The sequence below is a fragment of the Silurus aristotelis genome (assembly GCF_946808225.1).
Source record: "Silurus aristotelis genome assembly, chromosome: 15".
Classification (NCBI taxonomy): Eukaryota; Metazoa; Chordata; class Actinopteri; order Siluriformes; family Siluridae; genus Silurus; species Silurus aristotelis.
Window position 1 is genome coordinate 3,413,799 of NC_139588.1, and position 16,675 is coordinate 3,430,473.

The following is a 16,675-nucleotide window of genomic DNA, read 5'->3' on the forward strand; positions in this document are numbered from 1 at the left end:
TGTTATTTACTACATTATTTACTACATTAGCGTTATTTACTACATCAGTGTTATTTACTACATTATTGTTATTTACTACATCAGTGTTATTTACTACATCAGCGTTATTTACTACATTAGCGTATTTACTACATCAGTGTTATTTACTCCATCAGCGTTGTTTACTACATCAGTGTTATTTACTACATTAGTGTTATTTACTACATCCGTGTTATTTACTACATTATTTACTACATCAGCGTTATTTAATACATCAGCGTTATTTACTACATTAGTTTTATTTACTACATCAGCGTTATTTACTACATTAGAGTTATTTACTACATCAGCGTTATTTACTACATTAGTTTTATTTACTACATCAGCGTTATTTACTACATCAGCGTTATTTACTACATTAGCGTTATTTACTACATTAGCGTTATTTACTACATTAGTGTTATTTACTACATTAGCGTTATTTACTACATCAGCGTTATTTACTACATTAGTGTTATTTACCACATCAGTGTTATTTACTACATCAGTGTTATTTACCACATCAATGTTATTTACTACATTAGTGTTATTTACTACATCAGTGTTATTTACTACATTAGTGTTATTTACTACATCAGTGTTATTTACTACATCAGTGTTATTTACTACATTAGTGTTATTTACTACATCAGTGTTATTTACTACATTATTTACTACATTAGCGTTATTTACTACATCAGTGTTATTTACTACGTCAGTGTTATTTACTACATCAGTGTTATTTACTACATCAGTGTTATTTACTACATTATTTACTACATTAGCGTTATTTACTACATTAATGTTATTTACTACATTAGTGTTATTTACTACATTAGCGTTATTTACTACATCAGTGTTATTTACTACATTATTTACTACATTATTTACTACATTAGCGTTATTTACTACATTAATGTTATTTACTACATTAGTGTTATTTACTACATTAGCGTTATTTACTACATCAGTGTTATTTACTACATTATTTACTACATTAGTGTTATTTACTACATTAGCGTTATTTACTACATCAGTGTTATTTACTACATTATTTACTACATTAGTGTTATTTAATACATTAGCGTTATTTACTACATTGGTGTTATTTAGCACATTAGCGTTATTTACTACATTAGTTTTATTTACTACATTAGCGTTATTTACTACATCAGTGTTATTTACTACATCAGCGTTATTTACTACATCATTTACTACATTAGCGTTATTTACTACATTGGTGTTATTTAGCACATTAGCGTTATTTACTACATTAGTTTTATTTACTACATTAGCGTTATTTACTACATCAGTGTTATTTACTACATCAGCGTTATTTACTACATCATTTACTACATTAGCGTTATTTAATACATTAGCGTTATTTACTACATTGGTGTTATTTAGCACATTAGCGTTATTTACTACATTAGTTTTATTTACTACATTAATGTTATTTACTACATCAGTGTTATTTACTACATTAATGTTATTTACTACATTAGTGTTAATTACTACATTAGCGTTATTTACATTATTTACTACATTAGTGTTATTTACTACCTCAGTGTTATTTACTACATCAGTGTTATTTACTACATTATTTACTACATTAGAGTTATTTACTACATTAGTGTTATTTACTACATTAGCGTTATTTACTACATCAGTGTTATTTACTACATTAATGTTATTTACTACATCAGTGTTATTTACTACATTAGCGTTATTTACTACATCAGTGTTATTTACTACATTAATGTTATTTACTACATTAGTGTTATTTACTACATCAGTGTTATTTACTACATTATTTACTACATTAGCGTTATTTAATACATTAGCGTTATTTACTACATTAGTGTTATTTACTACATTAGCGTTATTTACTACATCAGTGTTATTTACTACATTAATGTTATTTACTACATTAGTGTTATTTACTACATTGACGTTATTTACTACATCAGTGTTATTTACTACATTATTTACTACATCAGCGTTATTTAATACATCAGCGTTATTTACTACATTAGTTACTACATCAGCGTTATTTAATACATCAGCGTTATTTACTATATCAGCGTTATTTACTACATTAGTTTTATTTACTACATCAGTGTTATTTACTACATCAGTGTTATTTACTACATTAATGTTATTTACTACATTAGTGTTATTTACTACATCAGTGTTATTTACTACATTATTTACTACATTAGCGTTATTTAATACATTAGCGTTATTTACTACATTAGTGTTATTTACTACATTAGCGATATTTACTACATCAGTGTTATTTACTACATTAGTGTTATTTACTACATTGACGTTATTTACTACATCAGTGTTATTTACTACATTATTTACTACATCAGCGTTATTTACTACATCAGCGTTATTTACTATATCAGCGTTATTTACTACATTAGTTTTATTTACTACATCAGTGTTATTTACTACATTAGAGTTATTTACTACATCAGTGTTATTTACTACATTAATGTTATTTACTACATCAGCGTTATTTACTACATCAGTGTTATTTACTACATCAGCGTTATTTACTACATTAGTGTTATTTACTACATTAGCGTTATTTACTACATCAGTGTTATTTACTACATCAGCGTTATTTAATACATCAGCGTTATTTACTACATCAGCATTATTTACTACATTAGTTTTATTTACTACATCAGCGTTATTTACTACATTAGAGTTATTTACTACATTAGCGTTATTTACTACATTGACGTTATTTACTACATCAGTGTTATTTACTACATTATTTACTACGTTATTTACTACATTATTTACTACATCAGCGTTATTTAATACATCAGCGTTATTTGCTACATTAGAGTTATTTACTACATTAGCGTTATTTACTACATCAGTGTTATTTACTACATTAATGTTATTTACTACATCAGTGTTATTTACTACATCAGCGTTATTAACTACATTAGTGTTATTTACTACATTAGCGTTATTTACTACATCAACGTTATTTAATACATCAGCGTTATTTACTACATCAGCGTTATTTACTACATTAGTTTTATTTACTACATCAGCGTTATTTACTACATTAGAGTTATTTACTACATTAGCGTTATTTACTACATTGACGTTATTTACTACATCCGTGTTATTTACTACATTATTTACTACGTTATTTACTACATTATTTACTACATCAGCGTTATTTACTACATTAGAGTTATTTACTACATTAGCGTTATTTACTACATTAGCGTTATTTACTACATTAATGTTATTTACTACATCAGCGTTATTTACTACATCAGTGTTATTTACTACATTACTGTTATTTACTACATTAGCATTATTTAATACGTTAGCTTTTTTTGCTCCATCAGCGTTATTTACTACATTAGTGTTATTTACTACATTAATGTTATTTACTACATTAGTGTTATTTACTACATTAGTGTTATTTACTACATTAGCGTTATTTACCACGTTAGCTTTTTTTGCTCCATCAGCGTTATTTTCTACATCAGTGTTATTTACTACATTAGTGTTATTTACTACATTAGTGTTATTTACTACATTAGCGTTATTTACCACGTTAGCTTTTTTTGCTCCATCAGCGTTATTTTCTACATTAGTGTTATTTACTACATTAGTGTTATTTACTATATTAGTGTTATTTACTACATTATCGTTATTTACTACATCCGCGTTATTTACTACATCAGCGTTATTTACTACATTAGCTTTTTTTTGCTCCATCAGCGTTATTTACTGCATTAGTGTTATTTAGCGTTATTTACTACATTAGCGTTATTTACTACATTAGTGTTATTTACTACGTTAGCTTTTTTTTTTGCTCCATCAGCGCTATTTACTACATTAGCGTTATTTACTACATCAGCGTTTTTTTACTACATTAGCATTATTTACTATGTTAGCTTTTTTTTGCTCCATCAGCGTTATTTTCTACATTAGCGTTATTTACTACATCAGTGTTATTTACTACATTAAAGTTATTTAATACATTAGCGTTTTTTTACTACATTAGCGTTATTTACTACATTAGCGTTTTTTTACTACATTAGCGTTATTTACTACATTAGCGTTTTTTTACTTCATTAGCGTTATTTACTACATTATTTTCTACATTAGCGTTATTTACTACATAAGCGTTAGTTACTACATTAGCGTTTTTTACTATGTTAGCTTTTTTTGCTCCACCAGCGTTATTTACTACATTAGCGTTATTTACTACATTAGCGTTTTTTTACTACATTAGCGTTATTTACTACATTAGCGTTATTTACTACATTATTTTCTACATTAGCGTTATTTACCACATTAGCGTTAGTTACTACATTAGCGTTTTTTACTATGTTAGCTTTTTTTGCTCCACCAGCGTTATTTTTCTACATTAGCGGTTTTTTACTACATTAGCGTTTTTTTTACTACATTAGCGTTATTTACTACATTAGTGTTATTTACTACATTATTTTCTACATTAGCGTTATTTACTACATTAGCGTTAGTTACTACATTAGCGTTTTTTACTATGTTAGCTTTTTTTGCTCCATCAGCGTTATTTACTACATTAGTGTTATTTACTACGTTAGCTTTTTTTGCTCCATCAGCGTTATTTACTACATTAGCGTTATTTACTACATTAGTGTTATTTAGCGTTATTTACTACATTAGCGTTATTTTCTACATTAGCGTTATTTACCACGTTAGCTTTTTTTTTGCTCCATCAGCGTTATTTTCTACATTAGCGTTATTTACTACATTAGCGTTATTTACTACATTAGTGTTATTTAGCGTTATTTACTACATAAGTGTTATTTAGCGTTATTTACTACATTAGCGTTATTTACTACATTAGTGTTATTTACTACATTAGCGTTATTTACTACATTAGCGTTTTTTTTACTACATTAGCGTTATTTACTACATTAGTGTTATTTACTACATTATCGTTATTTACTACATCAGCGTTATTTACTACCTTAGCTTATTTTTTTGCTCCATCAGCGTTATTTACTACATTAGTGTTATTTACTACGTCAGCGTTATTTACTACATTAGCATTATTTACTACATTAGCGTTATTTACTACATTAGTGTTATTTACTACATTAGCTTTTTTTTTTTACTACATTAGCGTTATTTACTACATTAGTGTTATTTACTACATTAGCTTTTTTTTTACTACATTAGTGTTATTTACTACATTAGTGTTATTTACTACATTAGCATTATTTACTACATTTGTGTTATTTACTACGTTAGCGTTATTTACTACATTAGCATTATTTACTACGTTAGCGTTATTTACTACATTAGCATTATTTACTACATTAGCGTTATTTACTACATTAGCGTTATTCACTACATTAGCTTTTTTTTTGCTCCATCAGCGTTATTTACTACATTAGCGTTATTTACTACATCAGCGTTATTTACTAAATTATTGTTATTTACTACATCAGCGTTATTTACTTCATCAGCGTTTTTTTACTACATTATCGTTATTTACTACCTTAGCTTTTTTCTTTGCTCCATCAGCGTTATTTACTACATTGTTCTCACTAAATGAGAAGATAAACAAGAGTTTTTGCTGCTTTTAGCAGGTAATATATATTTACCTGCTGCTGATCATCAAACACCTCCTTCTAGTTTTCTGTTACTGATTCACTTCTTTCTCTTCTAGTGTTTACTGGTGATGAACAATTGTGTGTAAAGACTCCAGTGTTCCTGCATTTCCGTGTCTGCAAACCGAGAACACGTTTATCTACAGGATCTGAGGAGTTGATGTGAAAAAGCCCAGAGCAGAAGGAGTCCAAATCACATGTATTACTTTGTCCTTTAGTCAGTATTTAATAGAGTTTCTATCTTTATGCTACAGGATCAGACCCAATCCATTCTTTATTTTCTCTCTGATCTGATCTCCATTTCTTACTAGTATCAGGTGATCAACCCAGTATGGGATCAGTGCCATCTTTAGTGCCTGCATACACACACACACACACACACACACACACACACACACACACACACACCTGGATGTATATAATATGTATATGATGTATTATATAATATTTCTTACAAAAACACCCATAAATCTATAATCATTTAATATAAAGTATAGAAGAAAAATAAGTTTTATTTACTCTTCTTTCTTTCTTTCTACACAACTTTTTGAAAATTTCCCCACAAATAAAGTTTTATCTTAAAGGCTTATTATCTACAGAAGTGCATTGCATTCTCAAATAAATAAATAAATAAATAAACAAGAATGGCTTATTTATAGGATATTGCTTGCAAACCTGGTCTTCTTCCACACCAGTGACTGCACCTTCAAACACCTGCCTTTTCTGCAGACACTAAAGAACTTTAAGTGAAATACATGGTCAAAAGATGATATTTTAGCCATCATTTTACTGAAACAACAATGTGAAAGACATAATCAGCTTTCTACCATACTGACGTGTGCACTCAAAGAACTTATGTGAAAACATGACCTGAGAAAACATTGTAATGATTTTTTTATAAATGTAATTGTAATGATCTTTGTATAGGTCTTCCTAAAAAGACCATGAAACACTTTCAGCTTGTTCTAAATCCAGCTGCTAAAGTCTACTAAAGGAAGTGAGTACATTCATCAAATACAAGCCTTTACAACAATACAAAGGCGAGCAAACAAGAACTAAACCCCATCACATAGCAACATGTAGGAACAGTAACAGACAGGGAGTGTGGGTGAATGAGGGGTTTATATTGGAGCTGGGGATGAGTGAATAACGAGCCCCAGGTGTGCATGATTGAAGCCCGGAGCTTTAGAGAAAGCGAAGGCAATGACAGCCGCCGAAGGGGGCGTGGCAGGGTGGATTCCTCACACATACATGTTTGTTAACAACAAAAGGCATATGTGTACTAACTAACAGCAGAGATTTACCAGTATACAATACAACCACCGTCCATTCTCCATACAAACCTTTATTATATTCTCCAACATTACAAACACAAGATCGCTCACAAAATCACACAAAACGTGCGGGGTGTAGTTCATTTTTAGAAAAAGATAACCAGTGATTTCACTGTGACACACAGCTCTGAAAAGTGTCCTACACTCCTGTGCCTCCTCTTCCAACATAGCATCTGTAAGGCTTGATTTCCCCTCCACTTCCTCGAGTTCTTCTGCGGCTGCGCGGCACTGTGCCTGAAACTCATAAGTGGTAAATTTGCGCCCCCTTGTGGTCGAGATATTAGGGTTCGGGGACATAAAAAAATCCACATAGTTAGTGCTCGAGAACGCGTAGATGAATCGGAAGTGAGTTTTGCACAGCATGTTTCATTTTCTTTCCTCTCTCAGAGAGTATCTTTTTGGCATTTTCATCTCCTACGAGCAGTCTAGCTTTTGGGAGTCACTAGTCTGGGAGACAGGGTCCAGGAGCGCTGGGGCTGAGCTGCAGTAGTTTGTTCCAGAAGGTTTTTACCGGAACCGTGCTGAGCTTTTGCTTGTATTTTTTCCCTTCACACTGCCATGTGGACAACATCTTTACACTGCCTGTTCCAACTGTTCATTTTATCATTACCAGTCATCTCATCGTTGCTATAGACTGGTACAAACATTCTTGACACACACACACACACACACACACACACACTTGTATTTACTACATAGTGAGGACTGCTGACTATGTGGTTACACGTGGGGACAGCCATTTCTAAATACATTAAGATCACAATTTTATGTCAGACATTTCTTTTGGAATTTTTGGTTTCAAAAATCATCTTTATTATCAGAAATACACAAGTTTAGAGAGCTACATTTTTGTCAGGTTTTTCTATTCTGGTGGAGATGTCCCTATTCTGTCTTACCACCAACCACCCCTAGGTGTCACTATATAAATTATCTTCAGATCCTGAATAAAATAAAAGTAGGAGATAAAAGTGACTCAGAACATATTAGATCTTTAGTTTGTCTTTCAATGTTGTACAGTTTTATAGACACATTTGTGCTGAACAGCTCGCTTCCGAACGAACAAACTCCCCCCTCCCCTTTGCCATAGAGATACACAAACAACATGGCAGCGAGCAGAGAAGAACTCGTTCCCAAGAAAGGCACAGTGTCATCTGTAATTTGGAATTGGTTCGGTTTTGCTGCGTCAGACACAGCACACACACACACACTCACACACACCCCGCTGCAAAGTGTGTTTGAAGGCTGTTGCAAGCAAAGGTAGCAGTACCACCAATTTACTGCAGCACCTCAAACAGAGAAATGCTGTCGAGTGGAGAGATGTAGGATCCTACGACATGAACAAGACAGCGGCAGCACAGGACTGCGGTTAAGCAGCCGCACTTTGTTTATTGTTTCGCGTCTAATCGTACACTTACGGTACGGGTGGTGGGAGCGGTCAAAATACATGTAAAGACGCTTCAGAACGGCGTTTCCGTTAAGAAACAGAAAATCAGAGCATTTAAATCACCATGTTCAAACACTCATAAAACATTTTTTTGAGGTTTACTCAATCTTTTAAATAGTTCTTATTTAGAGTCTCCCTGTCTATTATATTCTTATTTCACATTTCAACTCATTTTACTGTGGAGTTTTTAAGAAAAGTAAAGGCAAAATCTCTCCAAGCATCACTGCATTTTTACCATGTTCCACATTTAAACACTCATAAAACATTTTTCTTTATAGGTTTGCTCAAACTTTCAAATTCTTTTTATTTACAGTGTCCCTGTCTATTACTCTGTTAAATTTAATCTCATTTTACTGTGGAGTTTTGGAGAAAAGTAAAAGGCAAAATCACTCCAAACCTCAGGTGCATTTTTAATCATGTTCCACATTTAAACACTCATAAAACATTTTTCTTTGTAGGTTTGCTCATTTTATGTTATGTTACATTCTATTTTCACAATTTACAATAGCAGAGCTTGCCATCTTGTATTTTTGGCTTGTTGTTTCTGATTGCACTTTAACCCAAAGTGGGTTATAATCCCAGAAGGGTAAATAAACATTATTTAATAAAGTTAAAACTTTTTTTGAACATTTTCTTTGTCATATGCAGATTGATTTTAAGCAGGGAAAAAAAATCTATTCAAATCGCAAATCGGATTTTTTGTGAAAAAATCGGGGATTTTCTTTTTAGGCCATATCGCCCAGCCCTAATGTATAATAAAATAAGTTGGTAAAGTTTCTTTTTTGGATGCTATATTTGGCACAATAATTAATAAAGCCGGACTTTAGTTCTTTTTTATTACCAAATAAGTCAGGATCCATCTTCAATAGTTACATCCATCATAGGATGAATGATCTTACTGGCTGAGCTTCTGAGCTTGTGTTAGCCAGTGTTTCAGTACGTAAGCTAGCGAATGTGTGTGAGAATGAAGAAATGACTGAATGTATTGAAGTCCTCTGGACTACATAAAATGTTATACAAATTGTGGGAAATGATAGAACAAAACTAAACAAGCCACGAGTACAATAACATTGCAGTTACATCAGAAAAAACAGTTGCTCTATTTACCCACCACAAACAATAATGAAGGGTGTTGGTGGCACTTTCTCCATCTGAACATCCTATGTAAGGCTTGTCGTCTCAACACAGTGGAACAGAAGCTCTTCCTTCTCATCAAAATGAGCCAGTAAAAGAAGCAGCATCTCAATGAGTTCTTGGGAGCAACCACTGGACTGACCTCTTTCAGTCTGAAGCTTGAGAAGAGCGTTCTGGACTCATTTGCTTTTTTGTGCATCAACATATCTCAGGAACTTTAACAGACATGCCCCTTTTTTGTCTACATTGGCAAGAAAGGTTTCCATCAGATTCACACCAGTCAGCTCTTGGAAATGTGCTGGCATACCAACTTAATTGAAGAGAAAGGGCCATTCCTGGCATAGGTTCCGGATGCTTGCCCCTTTGTTGAGGTCTTTACGCTGGGTGTAATAGGTGCACTTGACTAGTTCTTTCACAACATCTTTACTGTAGTTCTTCTTAAATATCTTTATTTCTTCTTTTTTTTTCAAGCTGACTCTCCACAGTCTCTGAGAGTGGCAAATGCTTTGGCTCCCAGCTAATTCATCCATAGGTGTGTTGAACACTTGTTTTTTGTTCGGTAGGTATTTCGTCTGTGTCGTCATCATCTGATGCTGCTTTGTGCTTTATAACCTTTGGTGTGTCGGGTCGCTTGACATTTTCAACTCTTGCCTGAAGCTGCTTCACCAGAGAATGATATCCTGCTCCAATAACGTCGCCATCAATCACATCTTGCAGAGACTTTGGATACCTGGCCACCATCCTTTTTGCTATCTCTGTTATGCTGTGTTTGGTTGGATTCTTGCAAATCTTCATCATTTCAGAGACCACGATCCTCACCATTTCTCTTTGTTGTCTTGCACTAGGTCTTTTCTGTCTTTCCAAGTTCTGTATTAACTCCTCAGGGAGCCTCTGCCATGGGATTTCAAATCGCTCTAAGCAGTTTGGTATTAATGGTGTACAGATTCCTGAAGATGATGTAGAGGTGGATGACGCTGGTGAAGAAGAAATTGATGGTGCAGAGGGAAAGACAACCACTGGAGATGAATGCACAGATTTTGGTGTTGAAGTCCCGGAGACTAAAAAGAAGATATGAAAGTATTACACATTGAGTAATGCTTTTGCTGTTTTGCTAAACTACACACTGTATAGATGCATTTGGAGACATTAAGGTTACACAAAATAGTACAAACTAAATGCAATTTGTCTAACAGATTACATTTTAAAAATTAATTTTTGAAACAGCCCCCTATTGCATAATAACAGCATTTGTTTATTGAGGAAATAATGATGATCACATCATCATTAGACTCATAAAAATTCATATTCTAACCTTAACACCATGGTAACAAGTGTGCCATTGGGTGGTGTGGTGACATTGTTCAATACTCACTATTTTGGGTCCAGGAAGCAACCAGTCTTCAGGCTTGTATGGGCTTTAACACTGGCAGCAAATCGTTTTCTGTGATGGACTTTAAATCATCTGTGGTTGCCGCACCAAATGTTTTCAAAGTATCTTCAACGGACTTAACAAGTTGATCAGGAAGGTCCAGAAGCACTCCTGCTATCGCATCCCCTATGTTCTTTAGCAGCTGTGATTCAGCCATATCTGTGAAGACACACACACAAAGAGTTTGGTCTCTGGTCCAATGAAATTAAGGCATTCAGTCTGACAAGATGCTGTGTTTCAGTGGAATAATCTGGTAAACATTTTTTTACATAAGATGGCAATGGCCACAAGTTAATCAGTTCACTGATGAGTCTGCACTCTAATCTGCTGGTGTCTTTTTTTACTGAGTACATGTGGTAGTAAGAAATCAATTCAGCATCATAAACTCTCAGGAGAAAATGAAGAGCTGACTCATCCTTAACAGTAATCAGCAGAAGTTCACCAAACTCCACTGACTCATCATACTTCATGACAAAAAACTGGCCCTTCCTGTAAGCAAGGCCATTGTACTGAACATCAACTGGAATCTTTGTATTCCTTTCAGTAAAACCAAAATGTAGGACTGCGTCTTTAACTTGCTCACTGTAAAGCTCCAAGTAAAATGGTAAGCCATATTTTATTTGCAATGCTGGAGGACTGACTGACCCAGCAGAAAGGAAGACCTGGAACATTTGATGTGTCTCTGAAAGAGTCAAGCACAGGTTTTTGAAATTGTTCAGATGCCTTGTGCATCTTTTGAAGTAACTGTGTTTGCTCTCGAAGCGCATCGTCCAAAGCCTGATGAGAGGGACAAATTTTAGGATTAGCACTGGATAATGTGGTAAGTAATGGTGTTTAGGTTTTAAGTTGGTATTAGGAAATAATGCCTTTCTGGTTTCCAAATATTCTTGGATGAGTGCATCCAGATAAGTAACCTGGGCCTTGGAAATTTGCTGAGCACAAATGAAGTCAACGATGTCCTTGAGCTGCAACGTGAACTGCCAGACATCATCTTGAGGGTTCTGCACTTTGTCTCCAATTATGAGAGGTAAAAGTCTTTGAACAGCTTGTCCACTAAGTTTTAATGTTTTTGGACTGACCTCACAAGGCTTGGATAAAGTATCTGTTCCTTTGTATTTAAATTGCTTGATGCGTCTGTTCAGAACTGTGTAAGTGAACCATTTATTTGTGCAAATAAAATATTTGAGGTAAAGAGCAAGATCGTATGAGAGGACACCCTCAAAAATGTTATGACCAAGACATGGGGGCATGCCAGGTGTGCGAACATCAAAGTTTTGTAAAGAATTAAACACAGACCTGAACTTTATCCCCTGTACTTCTGACACGTCTTCTCTTTCCAGCTGTTCTGTGGCAGATCTATACGTTTCTGGAGTCCTCTGAGGTCCACAGACTGCTGGATCAGCACCCTGAAATTCAGTTCGAGTTAACAGACAATATCTGCATAAATACACTGATGAACTGACATTTTCTGTAAAACCCCCAGTACAATGAGAGCCCAGGTTGTCTCCAGCAATGCAGTAGAGAGCTCCCATCACAACAGTTTTGTCTGCCATCATTATGTTCTGAAAAAACTTTGTCATGGCCAAATTCCTTAAAATCCTTCTCCCTACACAGTAAAACTAGTTGCATATGATCAGCATTCCACCGGGCATAGGGAGGAATGTTGAGTAGAGAGAAGTACACAGCCAAAACCTTGTGCTTCTTTTTTGCAGAACCAAGTGGGTTCACTACTTCAAATGCATCCTGGTATAGAACCAGCTTGAGACTATTTGGATTTTCTTTAAAAAAAATGTGCTTGACACAAACACGTCTCCATCACAACAGTCACTGAGAACATCTTATCTAGAAAGATCAGGATCCACTGATATGAGACCTTGCCAAAAACTCTTCAAAGTATTTAGCACAGGAACATAATAAGCAAATCTCTCAGTTCTGTTCTCGTCTCTGCCCAGGAAGACTTTTTTTTGTTCAACATACTTAAACACATCTTTAAAGCACTGAACTCTTGAGTAAGCAGTTCTCATAGGTCCTGTGTGACAAGCAGAGAACAAGTCAGATTGTTTTACTGTGTCACAGATTTTTATAACATCCTCATCTGAAACTGACATATCTTTTACAAGTGCTCTTCTACTTTCTGTATCTTCTGCTCTGCATTCAGGTTTTTTAGCTTCTCCTGATGTTTTGTCTTTTAGTTCAGTCTTAGATTCAATTCCTTAATTACAGCCACATTCGCTCTACAAATAAGACACACGTGTTTACCGGCAGTGTCAGTAAACATCTAATCAGAATCCCATCGGTTTTCAGAATCAACTTTTCTCTTCGCCACTGTGAGGCGCTGTTTCACAATAACTGTACAATAGGATTAAATACATCTACAGAAGCTTCACTTGATGGAATCAAGTGAGGAATGTTCTCAGGTAGTCTAGTGTTCGGTAAGGGCGCTGAAGCGCTGCATTATGGGATCTGTAGTTTGTGTTATCAGCGCTTCATATCGCCGGGCCATTAATAACAATAATAAAAGATCTATAAAAAAGATTATTTCAAGTATAAAGAAGAAGAATATGCTGTTATAAAAAACCACAAAACAAAAGGGAACTGATAAAGACATGTAAAGATTTCATTTTACTCAAATATGGAAAAAATAGGAAATAGGAAAATAGGAAGAAAATGATTCTAATACATTGTACACTGCTTATTAACACGACCAGTGTGTGAAGGTGGAGTGAATCAAGAATGAATTCAGTGTAAAGTGATTTTGATTTCTTAATAGTGCTATTTAATTCATTATTATGTGAAAATATTTCAAAAATCACAATGTCATATTATAGCATACATTCATTAGCAACACAATCATACTTGCATTCAACAAATAAAACCTGTATTTTTTTTTTCAACAAATAAATGTAAAAATCATTGTTTGACCGTTATAAACTTTATGAAAATCTTCCATTAAAAAAAAAACACTGCAATAGTGCATTACGGTATTGTTAAGTATTTTTTTCTGAGAAACAATAAACAAATTACTGGTTTTCACAGATTCATTTATTTACGGGAAATTCACACTAAATGTACAGTTTTAAAATATTTTATAGTTTACGGATTTTTACTGTCACAATTTTACTGTTTATCACTGTTAAATATACAGATATTCTTTACAGTGTATAACTGTTATTAATTTTACATATAACTAGTGTATAAATGGCCTAATTTTAACGTTACCCTGACCTCTGGTATAACTGCTATTAATTTACATTGATCTCTGGTATAACTGCTATTATTTTCCTCCAACATTTTGTAGAGTATAAGTAAAATTGAGATTTTCTGCTGTTTTACTCCAAACAATGGTATAACTTATTAATTTACTTTGACCTCTGGTATAACTACTATTAATTTCTAATGATCTCTGGTATGACTGTAAATAATTTATTCTGACCTCTGGTATAACTGCTATTATTAATTTACTCTGACCTCTGGTATAACTGCTATTATTAATTTACTCTGATCTCTGGTATAACTGCTATTATTAATTTACTCTGACCTCTGGTATAACTGCTATTATTAATTTACTCTGATCTCTGGTGTAACTGCTATTAATTTACTCTGACATCTGGTATAACTGCTATTAATTTACTCTGACCTCTGGTATAACTGCTATTAATTTACTCTGACCTCTGGTATAACTTATTATTTTAATCTGAATTTTAAAACTATTATTTTAGTCTGAACTCTAGTTTAACTTATTATTTTAGTCTGACCTCTGGGATAACTGTTATTAAGATAAGATCTCCCTTTATTCAATGCAATTCAATTAATTTATATTTGTATTGCGCTTTTAATGAACATTGTCTCTAAGCAGCTTTACACAGATAATTTGGTGATTAAAAGTGAATATGTTCTTCATAAGTAAGTTTGTTGAGCAAGCCGGTGGCGACTGTGGCAAGGAAAAACTCCCCTAGATGGCATAAGGAACAAACCTTGATTGGAACCAGACTCAAGAGGGAACCCATTCTCATCTGGGTTGCACCAAATGTCCATTTATCAAATCAAATCAAATCAAATCAAATGTATCACATACTCATACATACAGAGTACGTCATGCAGTGAAAAGTCTCTAGGTTACGTATGTAACCCTAGTTCCCTGAGGGCACGAGACGCTGCGTCGAAACGCTTTGGGAACGCTTGAGTGTTCATGCTCTGAATAACATGTGTAATCAGTCAAAAATTTGACGCTGGCCATCACCGATGAGTTGACGTCACGTCCAGGAGTATAAAGCGCATATGAGAGAAGCCAGCGGCAGCTTCTGTAAGGGAGAAGGAAGCGCTGCAGGGACGCTGGAGGCGTGGCAAAGAGACGCAGCGTCTCGTTCCCTTAGGGAACTAGGGTTACATATGTAACCTAGAGATGTTCCCTTTCAGGAACTTGAGCTACGCGAAACGATTTGGGAACGAGTGTCCAATCACGCCAGACTGACCAGTCCCTGCCCAGTGTGTATGTGTACACTGGTACACATACACAGGACGTCTTGTGACGTCACGCGGCGTAGATATGGCACTCCGCCGGATATTACCCAGACCGTGCCGAGCGGTTTGATGTGTCACACGTCCGGGTCCAAACGAGTTTAGGGACACGGTAAGCTAACAGGTTTGCTCGGTGGGCGTGGCCTGTGACGTCACGTGACGTCTTCGATTCAGCCGCGGTTCAACTCCCCCCACTGTGCCGAGTACTTAGACATATCACACGCCCATTTCTGAGCATGTTTTTTTTCGTGCTTATTTGGACTAATGGTGGGGGCGTGGCTTGACGTGACGTCACGTGATGTCATTATATTACCCACAGTCCAACTCCCTATGCTACGCTGAGTCCGTCGATATGTCACTTGTCCCCCTTCATGTATTTTGATGACCGCGCCCATTTTGATACCCATAATGCCCTTCTGCACAAGAAGGGTAATGCCATCTCCCATGATGCAATTCACCCCAAAGGGCTGTTTGCTTTGATATATGACAAAGTGTCTGGCGTGAGAGACAAAGTCCAAATCCGTGACGGCGTGGCAGAACCAGGGCGTTGGCTTGCATCGTTCCAGTCCGTCTGATGGCTTTTTGCAGGCGTTCTGGAGGTTCAACTTTTTAGTTTCTTGATTGATGTGTCGTCGGGATATTGGGGGACGGTAGCGATCGAAGGGGGCCAAGCACTCGAAACGCCTATGTGCGTCTGGAGGTTTGAGCCAGAGAAAGGAAGCTGATTCATGGGCTTTTCTTTTTCTTTCCCTGCACCCTCCCCCCTCTGGTTCTGTTGCCTTGTTGGGAAATTTCAAACTCCTATGGAGATTCCCCTGGAGCTCATAGCAGCCACGGTGCTCTCTTCTGGGCATGGGATGTTGGATATTGTGGGAGGGGATCCCATGCACCTAAATGAACACCGTGGCTGCTCTGAGCTCCAGAGGATGAGTCTTTGTAATGTTTTATCAGGCTGCAGAGATGAAGGCCAAATCCTTTACAAGGTGACAGAACCAGGGCGTTTGTTTGCACTAAGCCACGTCAGATTATAGTTCTATGGGGAGTCAGTGCTCATGGTTCAGGGTCCAGAGACATGTCTTGTGTCACTGTGGTGAAATCAGAACCGCTAGGTAAATTTCATTTGGTTTGACATGATGTTTCTGCTTCC

The 16,675-nt window shown here is 35.1% G+C and overlaps 1 protein-coding gene and 3 long non-coding RNA genes across 28 annotated transcripts in view; 2 read left to right on the forward strand and 2 right to left on the reverse strand.

The window, feature by feature from the left end:
- The window catches only part of LOC310738044 (uncharacterized protein), a 387,632-nt gene that overhangs the window by 234,877 nt on the left and 136,080 nt on the right, over nt 1-16,675 (forward strand). The window lies entirely within an intron of this gene.
- Nucleotides 5,768-6,692, reverse strand: LOC310738290. The gene is made up of 2 exons (XR_014537007.1): nt 6,060-6,692; nt 5,768-6,025 (listed from the first exon to the last, which is right to left on the reverse strand). It is a non-coding gene; the product is annotated as an uncharacterized lncRNA (long non-coding RNA).
- LOC310738314 lies at nt 8,075-8,856 on the forward strand. The gene is made up of 2 exons (XR_014537032.1): nt 8,075-8,449; nt 8,483-8,856. It is a non-coding gene; the product is annotated as an uncharacterized lncRNA (long non-coding RNA).
- Nucleotides 10,046-12,564, reverse strand: LOC310738292. The gene is made up of 3 exons (XR_014537009.1): nt 12,307-12,564; nt 10,954-11,169; nt 10,046-10,639 (listed from the first exon to the last, which is right to left on the reverse strand). It is a non-coding gene; the product is annotated as an uncharacterized lncRNA (long non-coding RNA).